Source organism: Amblyomma americanum, chromosome 6 (genome assembly GCF_052857255.1).
Source record: "Amblyomma americanum isolate KBUSLIRL-KWMA chromosome 6, ASM5285725v1, whole genome shotgun sequence".
Lineage (NCBI taxonomy): Eukaryota > Metazoa > Arthropoda > Arachnida > Ixodida > Ixodidae > Amblyomma > Amblyomma americanum.
This window is the reverse complement of record NC_135502.1, coordinates 90543435-90557881: the sequence shown is the minus strand read 5'-3', so window position 1 is coordinate 90557881 and position 14447 is coordinate 90543435. Positions and strand designations below refer to the sequence as shown.

General features: G+C 48.6%; 1 long non-coding RNA gene across 1 annotated transcript in view; it reads right to left on the bottom strand.

The window, feature by feature from the left end:
- Nucleotides 1-14447, bottom strand: part of LOC144093839 (uncharacterized) — a 123274-nt gene that overhangs the window by 78169 nt on the left and 30658 nt on the right. The window contains exon 3 of the long non-coding RNA XR_013306339.1: nucleotides 10265-10468. This is a non-coding gene — a long non-coding RNA (uncharacterized LOC144093839). The remainder of the gene's footprint in view (nucleotides 1-10264; nucleotides 10469-14447) is intronic.

Sequence of the window (14447 nt, the reverse complement as noted above, 5' to 3'; positions counted from 1 at the left end):
TCCCGGAGAGAGCCGAGGAAATAGAAGGGCGGGACCGTTACGAGTTTTCGCGGCTCTTAGCAGACGAGGACACTGCCATTTATGGAACAGCCACACTTAAAGGTTCTGATAACTGAACAAAACTGAAAACGACCTGGCCTCGCACTGACAGTCACGTTTCCTATACTAGCGACGAATCGATTATGTATAATGCAATTTCTATTGAAAGCTGCACACAACAAGCTGGAGCCCTGTTCTGCTGTGAAACGTGAGCGTCACCGTTGTATTGGTCAACACGACCACGTTTATTTAAAATATTTAAATGTTCTCAGATGCATGCTTCTCTTCCAAACGTGTTCGTTTTATTTTAGTCAGGTTCACACTCCCCTCAGTGCATCCTTTAATGTAGAAGAATATAGTTTGATAAGCGGTCTTCACTCCGCATCGCTATGCTAAAGTGGTATGAGTTGTTTCTGGATGGCACCACAATCTTTTTGAATTTGTTGCTCACAGCGGGACCCGCGGTTCGTTAAAACTGTTGCCGACGAGACATATGTGAAACATGTCCACTGTTTCACAGCTCAGTGATACGGCTTATGATTTCTATCTAGCTTTGAATGCCGGCGAACAAACTGACGTCATCTGCACAGATTTTGTCAAACATTTGATACTGTTCCACATAGTCAGTTTTTTTTTTCTTAAGAATTCAGGTAGTGCTTCAGACATTGTGAACTGGATTGCAGCCTACTTGAGTGGTCGTGTACAAACCGTCGCTGTTGGAAACTGCATGTCTAGTTCACTAGAAGTTTTGTCTGGAGTTCCACAAGGGTCAGTGTTGGGGCCGTTATTGTTTCTGATTTGCATAAATGATATTCGTTGTGCTCTCGAACCACCTGTAAAAATTAAACTTTTTGCTGACGATCGCCTTCGTGACAGATACAACAGATCAAATTAAAATCAACTGATGCCTGCAAGGTTTATATGACTGGTGCGTAAAATGGGGAATGGAAATAAACTACCCGAAGTCGACGTTTGCTCAGATCACAAGAAAAAAAAAACGCGCAATCCTTTGGCTATAAAATTGGTGAAAACTGCTTGTCGAATGTGCCTAGCTTCAAGTACTTAGGAGCAATCATTCATCATGATCTGTGCTGGCGCACCCATGTGGCGCAGGTCTGCTCCAACGCCTATAGAAAACTGGTATTTGAGAAAGAAATTGCAGCATGCACCGAAAAATTTGAAGCTAGCTGCGTAGAAGACGTTTATTCGCCCTGTTTTGGAGTATGTCTCATCCGTTTGGAGCCCTCACCAAGTGTATCTGCGAGGTAGACTAGAAAAAAATTCATAGAACCGCAGTGAGATTTGTTTGTTCGTGTCATCGGAGAACCGATTCTGCAACAGAAAGGCTGAAATCTTGCGAGCTGGAACTGCTAGAGACACGACGAGAAAAACAACGGTTGAAATTGTTTTTAAATAACTAAGAATCAAATGAAAATAAACCATGCAAACTATGTTCATCCACCTCTAAAACACAGTGCGCGTTTAAATCACAGTGCCACAATGCAGCCTTATAAAACACGCCTAAATGATTTCAAGAACTCTTTCTTTCTCTCGTATTTTAATATGTGGAATGGCTTTTGCAAATACACTGTAGCAGCTCAAAATGTCAGATTTTGGACGCCGTTTGGAATTGTATTACAGACAACGGGAGAATTGACATTTCAGCATGGTGCTATTTCGCGTATTTCTCTCCGCGCTTTCGCGCATGCTTTGCTTTCTTCTGTATTTTGTGGACTTGTGCTTTGACCATAGTTATGGCCATGGTATTATGATTGTACTTCTGATGCCTGAATTTCATGCTTCTTTTTGGCAATTCCTCTCCTGTAATGGCCCTCAGGTGAGGGCTACAGTTTCCTTAAATAAATAAATAAATAAAAAAATAAATATGGTGCTGTGCCGTAACGATGTAATTACTGTCTGGCAGCGGGGCCGTACTAGCTTTTTGCTTCACTTTAACAGGCTTAAATGGCTACCGCGCTCACTTATCATGGTTTGCAGCATTGGGGTGCATGAAAGGAGCACACACACTGATAAAAAAATTACCCACAAAGAGCTTCCTTTGCATTTCGACGAAGCCGCTGCGGATCGGGCCTCTTGCACTCTTAACGCGAAAACACCTATATGGGAGTGAAAAGGGATGGCAACTTACTCCCTTTTTACTCCTTTGTGTTTAGAGTGTGGATGATACTAGTGAGTCGCACCGACCAAAAATTAAGATGGAATGACGTTTCGGCTCCCACTCGGGAGCCTTGTTCACAATGAGGCAAAACGTTGCGGTGGTGCCTTTTTTATGCGGCGTATATGCGATCGCAGGCATCTCGCGTAGATAGGTGGCAAATTCCCGTCATTTCGATTGATAGTATGCGCTGTTGTTTGGATGATCAGCGACTCAAGACAGAGCCGTGATTTCCTGTCTCTCTCTTTGGCGACCACACGTGCCTCTACCCAGTTGATATTGTGCCTGGCAGATACTGAATGCTCGGCAAGCGCATTTTGTTCTGCGCGCCGGTTCTTCACGTCATTCTTGTGTTCACGTAATCTGCGTGCAAAATCTCCTGTTTCGCCTATGTATACTGATGGGCAGTCGGCACATGGAACCTGATAAACAACGCCAGGGAATCTTTCTTTCTTAAGCCCGTCCTTGACATTGACAAGTTGGCTTCTCAGTTTTTAAGATGGCACATGAGCAGTGTGCACACCATATGAACGTAAGATACGCGCAAGTGCATCACTGATGCCTGGGACGTATGGGAGAGCCGTTCGCTTTTCTTTGCTTTCGGCTGGCTGCATCCTAGGGCGGTCAAGTTTTCGCTACATGGAGTCGATGATGTGCACCGGGTAACCACAGGTCGTCAAATCACGTCGTATGTGTTTCGATTCAGCCGCTTGGTCTTCCCGCCTGGAACATACTTTCATGCGTCGGAGGAGCGATGAAACAACCGAACGTTTTTGGCAATCTGGGTGAATTGACCTGTAACTGAGGTAACGGCCGGTATGTGTAGGTTTCCGGTAAACGCTGAAATGTAATCTAGAGGAATCTCTTGTGGCAAGCAGATCCAAAAATGGGAGACGGCCATCGATTTCTTCTTCCACGGTGAACTGTATGGCTGGCTCTATGCTGTTCAGTTGTACAATAAAATCTTTCAATGCTTCCCTGTTCTTCACGCAAAAAGCAGTCATGCACGTACCTTAGGAAAACTTTGGGGGCAGGTGTGAATGCAGCGAGCGCGCGGCCTTCGATTTCTTCCATGGTCAGATTTGCGACCGTGACGGAGATGGAAGCTCCCATCGCGGCACCGTGGATCTGCTTGTAAGGGACGTTCTCAAAGGTGAAATAGGTGTTTGTCGGGAAAAAACGGAGAAGTCGAGTCAGGTCTGGAACGTCGATAGGGGTCCTTTCAGGTAGCGTTGGGTCGGATTCAAGGGCAGCGGTGCAGACTATCACGGCAAGGTCCACTGGAACACTTGTGAAAAGGGATTTTACGTCGAAAGATACCATTATTTCACCGGTTTCCACTTCCAGGTGTCGAAATTTTTCGATGAAGTCCTGGGTGTTGCGTATGTGTGCAGGTCTTTTGCCTACGAGAGGGGAGATAAAGCGGAGCAAAAATTTTGATGAATCCTCAAGAGGCGAACGCGTGAAGTCTACAATAGGGCGCAACGGGACATCACGCTTATGAATCTTCGGGAGTCCGTAGATCGCAGGGGGTGAACCATTGTGGCATAGCAGGTAGTAATAGAGGGAACGTTGCTGCGGGGGAACCATCAGAAAGACATTCGCCAGTAGTTTTTGCAGTTCCTTCTGAACTTTGGCCGTGGGATCCCGAGCAAGTTTGGCGTAAGTGCCCTCATCCTCCAAGAGAAGCAGCATTTTTTCCTTGCATTTGCTTCTATCGAGCAGCACCGTTGCATTCCCCTTGTCGGCCGGGAGTACCACGATGTCTGAATTACTGCGAAGGCTCGTGACCGCTTCTTTCTCTTGACGTGACAGTGACGAAATCGCGAGATGCGAAGTGTTACGTTTCGCCTACGACGCGCGGTATAGCCGGCGCGGATGCAACGGACGCCGGGGCTTCGTTCAAAGTGGCGGTCATTTTGGGCCCGTTCAGTGCTGCCGTAACGCCTCCCGCCAAGCGCGTCCAGGCAGGTTTCAATGCCACGTGTCTTCGTGTGTGCGTGTGTGTGTGTGTGTGCATGTTGGTGCCCACGCTTGTCAAAGCGCGGCAGCCGGGGAGAGGCGCTCCCCAACTGGGAGGCGAGGAGGTCTGACCGGCGCCGGCCCGGCGGACGCGCACGTCACGTCTGAACATGTCCAAGCGTCGCCGTATCGGGCGCCTCATCCCAAGCCGTTCCTTCTTGCCCTCGACTCCGAGGGTATAAAAGGCAGCTGCCCCGGACGCCAAAGAGGGACTTCGATTTCTTCCTTCGAGTAACGTGGTCGCCCTGACCGGCTGCTCTTTTGCGATGCCAGAATAAACAAGTTGTTCTGTTGCTAGTCGACTCATCCTTTGCCGGGACCTTCGGAAGTTTCCAGCTTTGCCCCAGGCCGCCAGGCCAACGCTACCCTTGGGGCTTGCAACCCATTTGCAACAACTGGTTGCCAGCGGTGAGATCCCGACAACGGAGGCCAGCAGCGAAGATATGCGGTCAACTGTATGCTGAGCAGCACAACGACCATCCGGGAGCAGTGCAACGAGCCCTGTGTGATGACTGGTTGCCTGCAGCGGAACGACTGCGCTGAATTCTTGGCTGCGAGGTTTGGTGAGTGCGGGACTTTCTTCTTCTGAGTTTTGCCAGGCTTTTGTTAGTGTCAGAAACAGAGCTGGTAATTGTGTTGTCGTTGCTGCCGGGTTAGTTTGCGGCAAGACAATAGTAGGCAGTAGAGAAAGCAGCATTCGGAGCAGCCATGGATTTGAAGTCGTTGCGCAAACCGAAATTGCTGGAGCTTGCAAGAGAGTTGGGTCTGGATGTCTCAGACAAACTCAGAAAACCAGAACTGCTAAGGGCTATTCTTGAGTTGGAGGCTGAGGATGACGAGCTGTCGGAATGCCTTGAGACCATTGAGGAGAGGGAGCAAAAAGAGAAAGACGAGCGCGAACGTAAAGAGCAAAAAGATAAAGAGAAAGAAGAGCGCACCCGTCAACACGCTTTGGAAATGAAGCGTCTCGAGGTAGAGATGGAACGCGCTCGTAATGGAAGTCAGGCACACGGTGCAGGAGAACGAGTATCGTTCAAAATGACTGACCTGATGCGGCCGTTTAAGCTTGGAGAGGACATTGGTTTGTTCCTGGTTAACTTTGAGCGAACGTGCGAGAAGCAGGGGTTCTCTCGGGAAACGTGGCCACAGCGCTTGCTCACTTTGTTACCCGGCGAGGTGGCCGACGTAGTCGCTCGCTTGAAGAGAGAGGAGGCAGAGGATTTCGACCAAGTGAAATCGAGTCTGCTAAAAAAGTACAGGCTGTCAGCGGAGGCGTTCCGTCGGAAGTTTCGAGAAAATGAAAAATGCAGAAGTGAGTCATATACAGAGTTTGCCTACAGGCTGATGTCAAACATGCAGGAGTGGCTCAAAGAAGAGAAAGCGTTTGGTGACCACGAGAAAATTCTGCAGTGTTTCGGGCTAGAACAGTTTTATAGTCGGTTACCTGAGAACGTGCGGTACTGGGTCTTGGATAGGCTAGACGTTAGTACAGTGGCTAAAGCCGCCGAGCTAGCCGAGGAGTTTGTGACGCGTCGGGCTCGCGGAGCTAAGGACGGTCAAAAGGGTGAATTTGGCTCCAAGTCTGAGAGGCCGAAGTTCACACCCATGAGAGCAAGGGGGGACACACGTAGTGCGGATGCGAGTGAAAGCAGTCCGACCGAACGTAAGGAGACGGCGGCAGCCGAAGCCGAACGCAGAAAGCGGTTCGAGAGGAGGCAAGCGCGCGTGTGTTATACGTGCCAGAAGCCGGGTCACTTTTCGGCGCAGTGTCCAGAAACAAAAAGAGAAGTCGTGTGTTTGTCATTATGCAGCACTGACGAGAACATGAAGCTTCTCGAGCCTTACATGCGAGACTTCCTCGTGAACGGGAAAGAGTGCCGAGTGCTTCGTGATTCCGCAGCTACAATGGATGTAGTTCACCCCTCTTACGTAGAACCCGATATGTTCACGGGCGAGTGCGCATGGATCAAGCAAGCCGTGGAAGCTCACAGCGTGTGTCTGCCCGTAGCAAAAGTGCTTATTGAAGGACCTTTCGGAGCAATTGAGACGGAGGCCGCAGTGTCATCTATGCTGCCCCCCCCCCCCCCCCCCCAGTACCCGTACCTATTTTCGAACAGGTCCGATCACCTTCTGCGCGAGAAGGGGCTTTTGTTTGGTGAGGCTAGCGTTCAGGCCTTAACCAGATCGAGAGTTCGGGAGCTCGCTGCAAAGGCGGTAGTTGCGGGGCCGACGTTGTCGAACAATGAGAAAGGGTCGGAGGCGCAGCAAGCTGATATTCAGAGCACGTCCGAACTGAATAAAATTGAGCCTGTAGCGTTGAAGGCACCAGGTACTGGAGAGGAAATGCCCGACACGGGAAAGTTAGAAGCGCTTCCGGTCGAGCTTCCGGGACTAGGCTCACTGACGAACAGGGAAGACACTGATCAGGTCATTAGTGACTTAATCATTAAAGCACCGCTGTCGGCTGAGCAGAAAACCGAACTACACCAACTCTTACAAGAGTTTCAAGGTCAGTTCTCTGAGAGGCCCGGTAGGACTTCTGTCCTTACTCATGATATAGAACTTACCTCCCCAGAGCCAGTACGATCCAAGGCGTACCGGGTGTCACCCCGCCAGCGCGATATTATGGAGGCTGAGGTAAAGAAAATGCTACAGCTCGGAGTTATTGAAGCGGGTGAGAGTGATTATACCTCCCCTTTGATTTTAGTTGAGGTACCGGGCAAGGAACCTCGTCCTTGCGTCGACTACCGCAGGCTTAATTCCATCACTAAGGATCAAATTTATCCGATCCCTAACATCGAGGAGCGCCTTGAGAAAGTTAGTAGCGCTCAGTTTATTTCCACCCTAGATCTTGTCAGGGGTTATTGGCAGGTTCCACTTACAGAAGAGGCTAGTAGGTATGCGGCGTTCATTTCACCAATTGGAACATTCCGTCCTAAAGTTTTGGTTTGAAGAACGCGCCATACTGCTTTTCAAGCCTCATGGATAAAGTGTTGCGGGGACAGGAAGAATTCGCTTTACCGTATTTAGACGACGTAGCGATATTCTCCGCATCCTGGTCTGAGCATATGGCACACTTGCGGGCAGTGCTAACCCGCCTGCGCGAAGCGGGCTTGACCGTCAAGGCTCCCAAGTGCCAATTAGCACAGGCCGAGGTTGTCTACCTCGGTCACGTGATTGGACAGGGTCGTCGCCGCCCCTCTGAAATAAAGGTGGCCGCTGTGCGAGACTTCCCGCAACCGCGCACGAAGACCGATATTCGGCCGTTCTTAGGTGTCGCCGGCTACTATCAGAGGTACATCCCCAGGTACTCCGATATCGCGGCTCCCCTGACGGATGCTCTAAGAAAAACAGAGCCCCAAACAGTCGTCTGGAGCGAGACAAAGGAAAGAGCTTTTAGCGCCTTAAAGAGCGCCCTAACAAGGCAGCCTGTGCTACTATCGCCAGACTACACAAAAGTGTTCGTTGTTCAGTGCGATGCTAGTGAGCGAGGCATGGGCGTTGTACTGTGCCAACGGGAAAACGGAGAAGTGGAACACCCCGTCCTTTATGCTAGTCGTAAGCTGACCTGTCGTGAGCAGGCGCACAGCGCCACCGAGAAAGAGTGTGCGTGTCTCGTGTGGGCCGTTCAGAAATTGTCATGCTACCTAGCCGGCTCGAGGTTTATCATTGAGACGGATCACTGCCCTCTCCAATGGCTGCAGACCATCTCTCCCAAAAATGGCCGCCTCCTGCGCTGGAGCCTCGCTTTGCAACAATATTCCTTTGAGGTGCGTTACAAAAAGGGGAGTCTCAACGGTAACGCCGATGGCTTAAGTCGAAGCCCCTAACGTAGGAATCCGCCTCAAAGTTGTTTGTTACTGATGTTTTCTTCCTGAGGCAGGATTTTTAAAATATTGCTTTTGTTTAGTGTTTCAAAGTGAGTATGTGCTTTCTAGTGCAATTTTCCAATTTGTGGACGCGTTCTGAGTGCTGCTTGACTACTGTAAGGAACTAGGCAGTAGTATAAAGGGGGAAAGAGCCTGGCAGAGCTTAGTGAGGGTCGTCTCGTGCTTGCTGACTGAGCGGTTGCGTTTCGGCGTAGTTCTAACGCTTGCTGGGAACGAGAACAAAAATGGAAACTCTCCCGAAGTCACTTTGCAGTGTCCTGTGTGAACCTGAACCTGAGAACGAGGCCTTCTCTGTGCGCTGTGCTCAAGCAACGCCGAGGGACGACCGATTTCGATTACGAGCATCATCGAGCGACATCCCTCCGGACAGCGGATGCAATCCCCTGACCATCGGGATCTCCTTCTCCCGGCGGGGCGGTCTGTTACGTTTCGCCTACGACGCGCGGTATAGCCGGCGCGGATGCAACGGACGCCGGGGCTTCGTTCAAAGTGGCGGTCATTTTGGGCCCGTTCAGTGCTGCCGTAACGCCTCCCGCCAAGCGCGTCCAGGCAGGTTTCAATGCCACGTGTCTTCGTGTGTGCGTGTGTGTGTGTGTGTGTGTGCATGTTGGTGCCCACGCTTGTCAAAGCGCGGCAGCCGGGGAGAGGAGCTCCCCAACTGGGAGGCGAGGAGGTCTGACCGGCGCCGGCCCGGCGGACGCGCACGTCACGTCTGAACATGTCCAAGCGTCGCCGTATCGGGCGCCTCATCCCAAGCCGTTCCTTCTTGCCCTCGACTCCGAGGGTATAAAAGGCAGCTGCCCCGGACGCCAAAGAGGGACTTCGATTTCTTCCTTCGAGTAACGTGGTCGCCCTGACCGGCTGCTCTTTTGCGATGCCAGAATAAACAAGTTGTTCTGTTGCCAGTCGACTCATCCTTTGCCGGGACCTTCGGATGTTTCCAGCTTTGCCCCAGGCCGCCAGGCCAACGCTACGCTTGGGGCTTGCAACCCATTTGCAACAGAAGGTAACTTGGACAGAACGCCGACAACGCGTGTACGTGCTTCCTCTCGGCACGACGGGTCAACCTGGGTGAGAGCATTTTCCGCCGCACAAATCATCTTTCTTGTGTCGAGGGCCCGACCAATGTTGAAATTTAGGCCCAGGCTCAAGATCGACATTTCCGCCTTGTTGGGTCCCGACCAGACGGGATTCCGTCAGACCCTTGACTACTAGAGTGTGGATACTAAGCTTTCTGTTGCCCCTTCCTACACACACGAATAAAAAAAACTTCCTATAATTATTAAATATCTAATATTCTTAAAGATTCTTACAATTCAGATCTTGGTCTCTTCAGGGCTTTTAAGCAGAGGGTAAAGAGCAGGAGTCGGAAGAGAGCTTCAACGCACTTTATCCATGGTCAACCAGTCCCAACGCCTCTTCATGGAACTGACGAATCGTACCAGCCAGTTTTGATTCAGGGTAGCTAACTACACTTAAAATTCGGTGCTTGATTCTAAAAAATAAAGAGTGCTCGCTCCTTCATCTCCAGCCTTTAGTGTTCCTCCAAACAGGCACTGCAGTAAAACGTTTAAGTGGTGTTCTTCTTCCTTTGTTTAAACGAAAAGTAAAAAAAAAACGGTTATTTTCGTGATTCGAGAGAATCCATAAGTATTCTCCCCTTAGCTTTTTTTTTCTGGTTGCATCGTTTCGATATCTTGTTTCTATCGTACTTTGTAATAGTCAAGTTTTTCCACAAAAGGTGTATTTGTATTCGCACTCTACGTGTTGAAAATCCGTTCAGTCGCCTAAGAATTTCACTACAGACACAAGTGAAGGACGAATTCTACTATATCTGCGACCTCATATCTCGAGAGCATTCTTACATCATATCGCAAGAAAGATATCAAAGATATACACATAATCATGCACTCTGTGAAATGCACGGTGATGTTTAAAGCGAGTGGTAAAATAAAGATATGCTGAAAAAAAAAATTTAACAGCCACAAAAGAGCAATTTTTTTGTATATACTTCAATGACATTAAAAAAAGAAAGGGAGCATTTCGGGCCTCTTCTAAGTGCCATTCAGATCGGGGGAAAAAACAACGGTAAACCAAGTTTTGTAGACGGCAATTTCTATTCACAAGAAAGGAATACCTTGCCGTGGCAATGTGCAGCGATTCCCGCGAGAGCTGCCGGACTTTCCTCTTGCGGAACTTGGAAGTTGCCGCCTTCTCACACAGCGCCCTGAACAAACTGGTGACACACGGAGCAGGCGAACTCTGTCACCAGGTGCCTCTTAGCGATGCACACGCTCTTTCAGCCACCAGCGCGGACGTCGGTGCTCGCAGATGATGCAACCTGCACGCAGATAAAAAGAAAGTTTAAAAAATGAGAGTGCGTTCGCAGCATACAACTCTCAGACAATGTCGTGTTCGTGGCAACTGCTTGCTTCGGTGCGCGGACATTTTTTACTCAATTTCGCTTGTGCTCTTCGCAAACCAGGGCGAAAGAACAAACTCGCCCAAAAGTGACGTCAACATCGCCAACTCTGACAAAGAACAGCGGAACTTACCTTTCCTTCCCTCTTTGCTTTCACTATCTTTGCCCCCCCCCCCCCCCCTTCCTCAAGCTTAGCGTAGACAATCAGGAATTCCCTTTTTAACACCGCAGCGATTTTCCTTTTCAACTATCTCTCTTTCTCTCAAACACAAATTGTAGCGCAGCAAGAAAACAGGGACCCGCCGCGGGGGCTCAGTGGTTAGAGCGCTCGGCTACTGATCCAGACTTCCCGGGTTCGAACCCGACCGCGGCGGCTGCGTTTTTATGGAGGAAAAACGCTAAGGCGCCCGTGTGCTGTGCGATGTCAGTGCGTGTTAAAGATCCCCAGATGGCAGAGATTATTCCGAAGCCCTCCACTACAGCACCTCTTTCTTCCTTTCTTCTTTCACTCCCTCCTTTATCCCTTCCCTTAAGGCGCGGTTCAAGTGTCCAGCGATATACGAGAAAGATACTGCGCCATTTCTTCCCCCCGACCAATTATTATTATTATTATTATTATTATTATTATTATTAAGAAGAAGACAGGGGACGCGGAGAAGGACCACGGACCACGCATTTCTGCTGGTGTCTTTACGCGATTGAGGAGATTCCATAGCGGTTGACGCAGACAGCTTTAGTGTGTTTCGTATATTTATTTTTTTGTTGGCGCTGCGGAGTCCTAAGTAGTCACGCGGAAAGAAACGCCGCACGAAAACTGCGGACGACCAGCCTATACACACATTTCCGTTCTTTTCATAGCAGATTTGAAACACGTGCTCTCTGCGCGGAGTCGGCCATAGCTGTCCCCGGTTTCATGTTAGGAAGCACACGTTCAAAGTAGTCCAACGTCCTTTGCAGCAACGCGAAATGGCCTCCTATTGAAAGGCCTCTAAGCAGCGGAGACAACATCTGATCATATGAAAAGTTCCTTCAAGACTTTTACAACCACGGTTTATGTTTATTCTCTTATCGTAATCATCATCATCAACCAGGTATATCCCCTGAAGAATGTAAGCTTCGCCCAGTCATCGCTGATTTCCCCACGGACCGCGGCCACCTTCGCCCTCGACTACGCTTTAATTTCAATTTGCATCAGTTTCATCTCCGTAAGAGGTAAACCAGTCGCCTTTCCGTATATGCATTACATGTCCTACCCATGTCCATTTACTCCTCTTCACTTCATCTAGGCATTTATCAGCTTTCGCTTGTTTCATTATCCAAACTATTCTCTTTCGGTTTTCTTACGTTACCCCATCATTAATCTTTCCGTGGCTCGCTGTAATGTCCGTAGCCTAATTCGTCAGCTTTCTTTGTTAGCGTCCAGATACTCCGACCCCTATAGGTGAGCAGTGACGTGATGTAATGCTCTATTCTTCCCCATTTCTCGTGCTATAGACTTGCCGTGACTAACTGGTGCACTCTCGCCCCAACTGCGTGTAGCAAACTATCACACCTTCGCTAGACTGCTCAAATGTTAGTTTTGTTCGTACTGCTTGAGACCAGCATAGCAGTTCGTCCCATTTGTTTCAAGACGATATAATCAGCCAAATGAAGTTCGGCAAAGTGTTCCTCATTAAATGCTGTTCCGAAATCTTTGTCTTATAGTCAGCATACTTTACAGAACGTATTTCGTGCATGCGTATAGTCAGACCAAAGGAGGGCTTCAAAAGCCTCTGCGATTGGTGCATGCTGCTTTATCTCATGCATGACCGTAGTCGCTGTGCCGTCTGTAGACATTTTACGATGTATCTACTGTCTTTGCGATAAGTAACCAGACAACGTGTTTTTTTTTTTCATAGCCGTGTAGTGGAACACTTATGACACCGCGTAACTTTATATATACGTAAGGTAAGAAGATTCCCTTGCCTTCACTTTTCGAGACCTTTAGGGGTGCAGTAAGGGCTCCAGTAAGAAAAACAGGCAAATCCCGTTGCCTGGCAACTTTTAGCAAAAACGTAAGTATGCTTCTTTCTCCGAACACTGACCAAAAGCCCTCATGACTTCTTTTGTTTTGACAGATAGAATGCTCCTCTGCCACCAGCGAATGTCATAGTTATTGTTATATTAAGAAAATTTGGCATAAAATGACTTTGACGGAATATGACAAATAACGGAGATCGATTTCCGCGTGCTCTTTCTGAACTACAGCACAGGGAAATCCCCGTTTTGACTGAAGTCTGACGTTGTTCTGCTTCTACCTATTCTTATTCTGGTAAATGTCTTGTAAGGTATAAAGCCAGTAATATAATAGGCCTATTAATTTTCATGTCTGTGGTATCGTCCTTCTTGGTAAGTTTGTTTGCAGTAAATACCCCTTGATTCTGGGGAACTTGATGCTACGAGTACAGGATTGCAAGCGTAACCGAATATCCTCACCATATAAGCACCTGCGAATTCATTCCCCGCCGCTTTCCGCTTTTCACGGCTTGCAAAGCAGTGCTTACGTGTTGATTTCGATAACAATTTCAATTAATTAGGTGCCACTGTTTTGTGGCATTAAAGCCCTAGTTCTTGTTCAACACTGAATAAAGTCTGTTTACAAGTTCTGGCCTACGCCAGCTATCTTATCCTGATCGCGAATCATGCACACTGCTATAAAAAGGTATGGCTTCGGGCTAGTTTGTCATCCGTAGAAAAAGCTTAACAGGATACAATTGAGCTGTACTTGCAAGGGGATGTAGCATAGCACATCTCACGTCCTTTCTCGAAGTCCTAGCGCTCATAGCGCTCTAACCCTCTTGCACTGCCATCTTTGCCTTTTGCAACGTCCAGCCTTTGTCAAAAATTTAGAGGGGGAAGGAGTTGCTTCTATGCTGCGTAGTGGGGCTCTTGCAGTTTCCGTGGACGTCCTGACCTTCGGAGCACGGAGGAACAAAGTTCCTCTAGTGTCCTACATTTTTGGATAAAAATTTTGAATATTGGAAAGCTGTAAGGTATCAGCATCGAAATATTGAAGGTAATGGTAAGTTCTTCCGATATGATGCATAACTTTTCTTTTATAGTGTTTCCGTCGCTCGCACCGAGCAGTTAAGACTTCCATAGAAAACCAATGGGGAACGCTCTTGACGATAGCAAAAACGTTAATAGGAAAAAAAAAATCAAGCCTGCCGACGGGAGATCTGCGGATATACTAATTGTTATAGCGAAATCTTACAATGCACGGTAAAGTTCCGCTCATAAACTCTTCCCCATTAATTTTTTTTTGTCCAGAATTGTTGGGTATGTACGTTCGAAAGACTTGGAACGCTGGGGATGCATAACAGGCCACATGGCGTGGACCAGCAGGACACGCCCCCCCCCCCCCCCCCCCCCCCCACCAACCCTCCCACACCAGGCCTCTAAACATATGACAAAGGGTGTGAATATGGTCCGTACTAGCTCTTGACTTCCTCCTTGCGTGTTTTATTATTCAACCGTGTTTTATTGCTTTCTCAATTCACGGCGTAGCCCGCGCCGTGATATGAAAACCAACGAACAAACACATCTGCATCAGCTTGATCCAACTGCACGAGAGATCTTCGAGTTAAACCACAAGGCGGCTCATGCAGAAGCAGGTGGTTGAAAGAGCTATGTTATAGATACCTTATCTCCTCGCTTTTATTTCGAACGCACCTCTACTTCCACCTGGTGAGACGTCCGCAGGCAACGTGTTTCGAATTAATTGAGCGGCGCCGGATGCTTCGATCTGCCCCGTGGCTCCGTCAGGGAACAAGATAAACCACAAAATCGACAGCCGCGCGAAGAGGCAGTGAAATACGGCTCTCAGTCACTCTCCGGATGCTGTATATCTGCCCCTTAT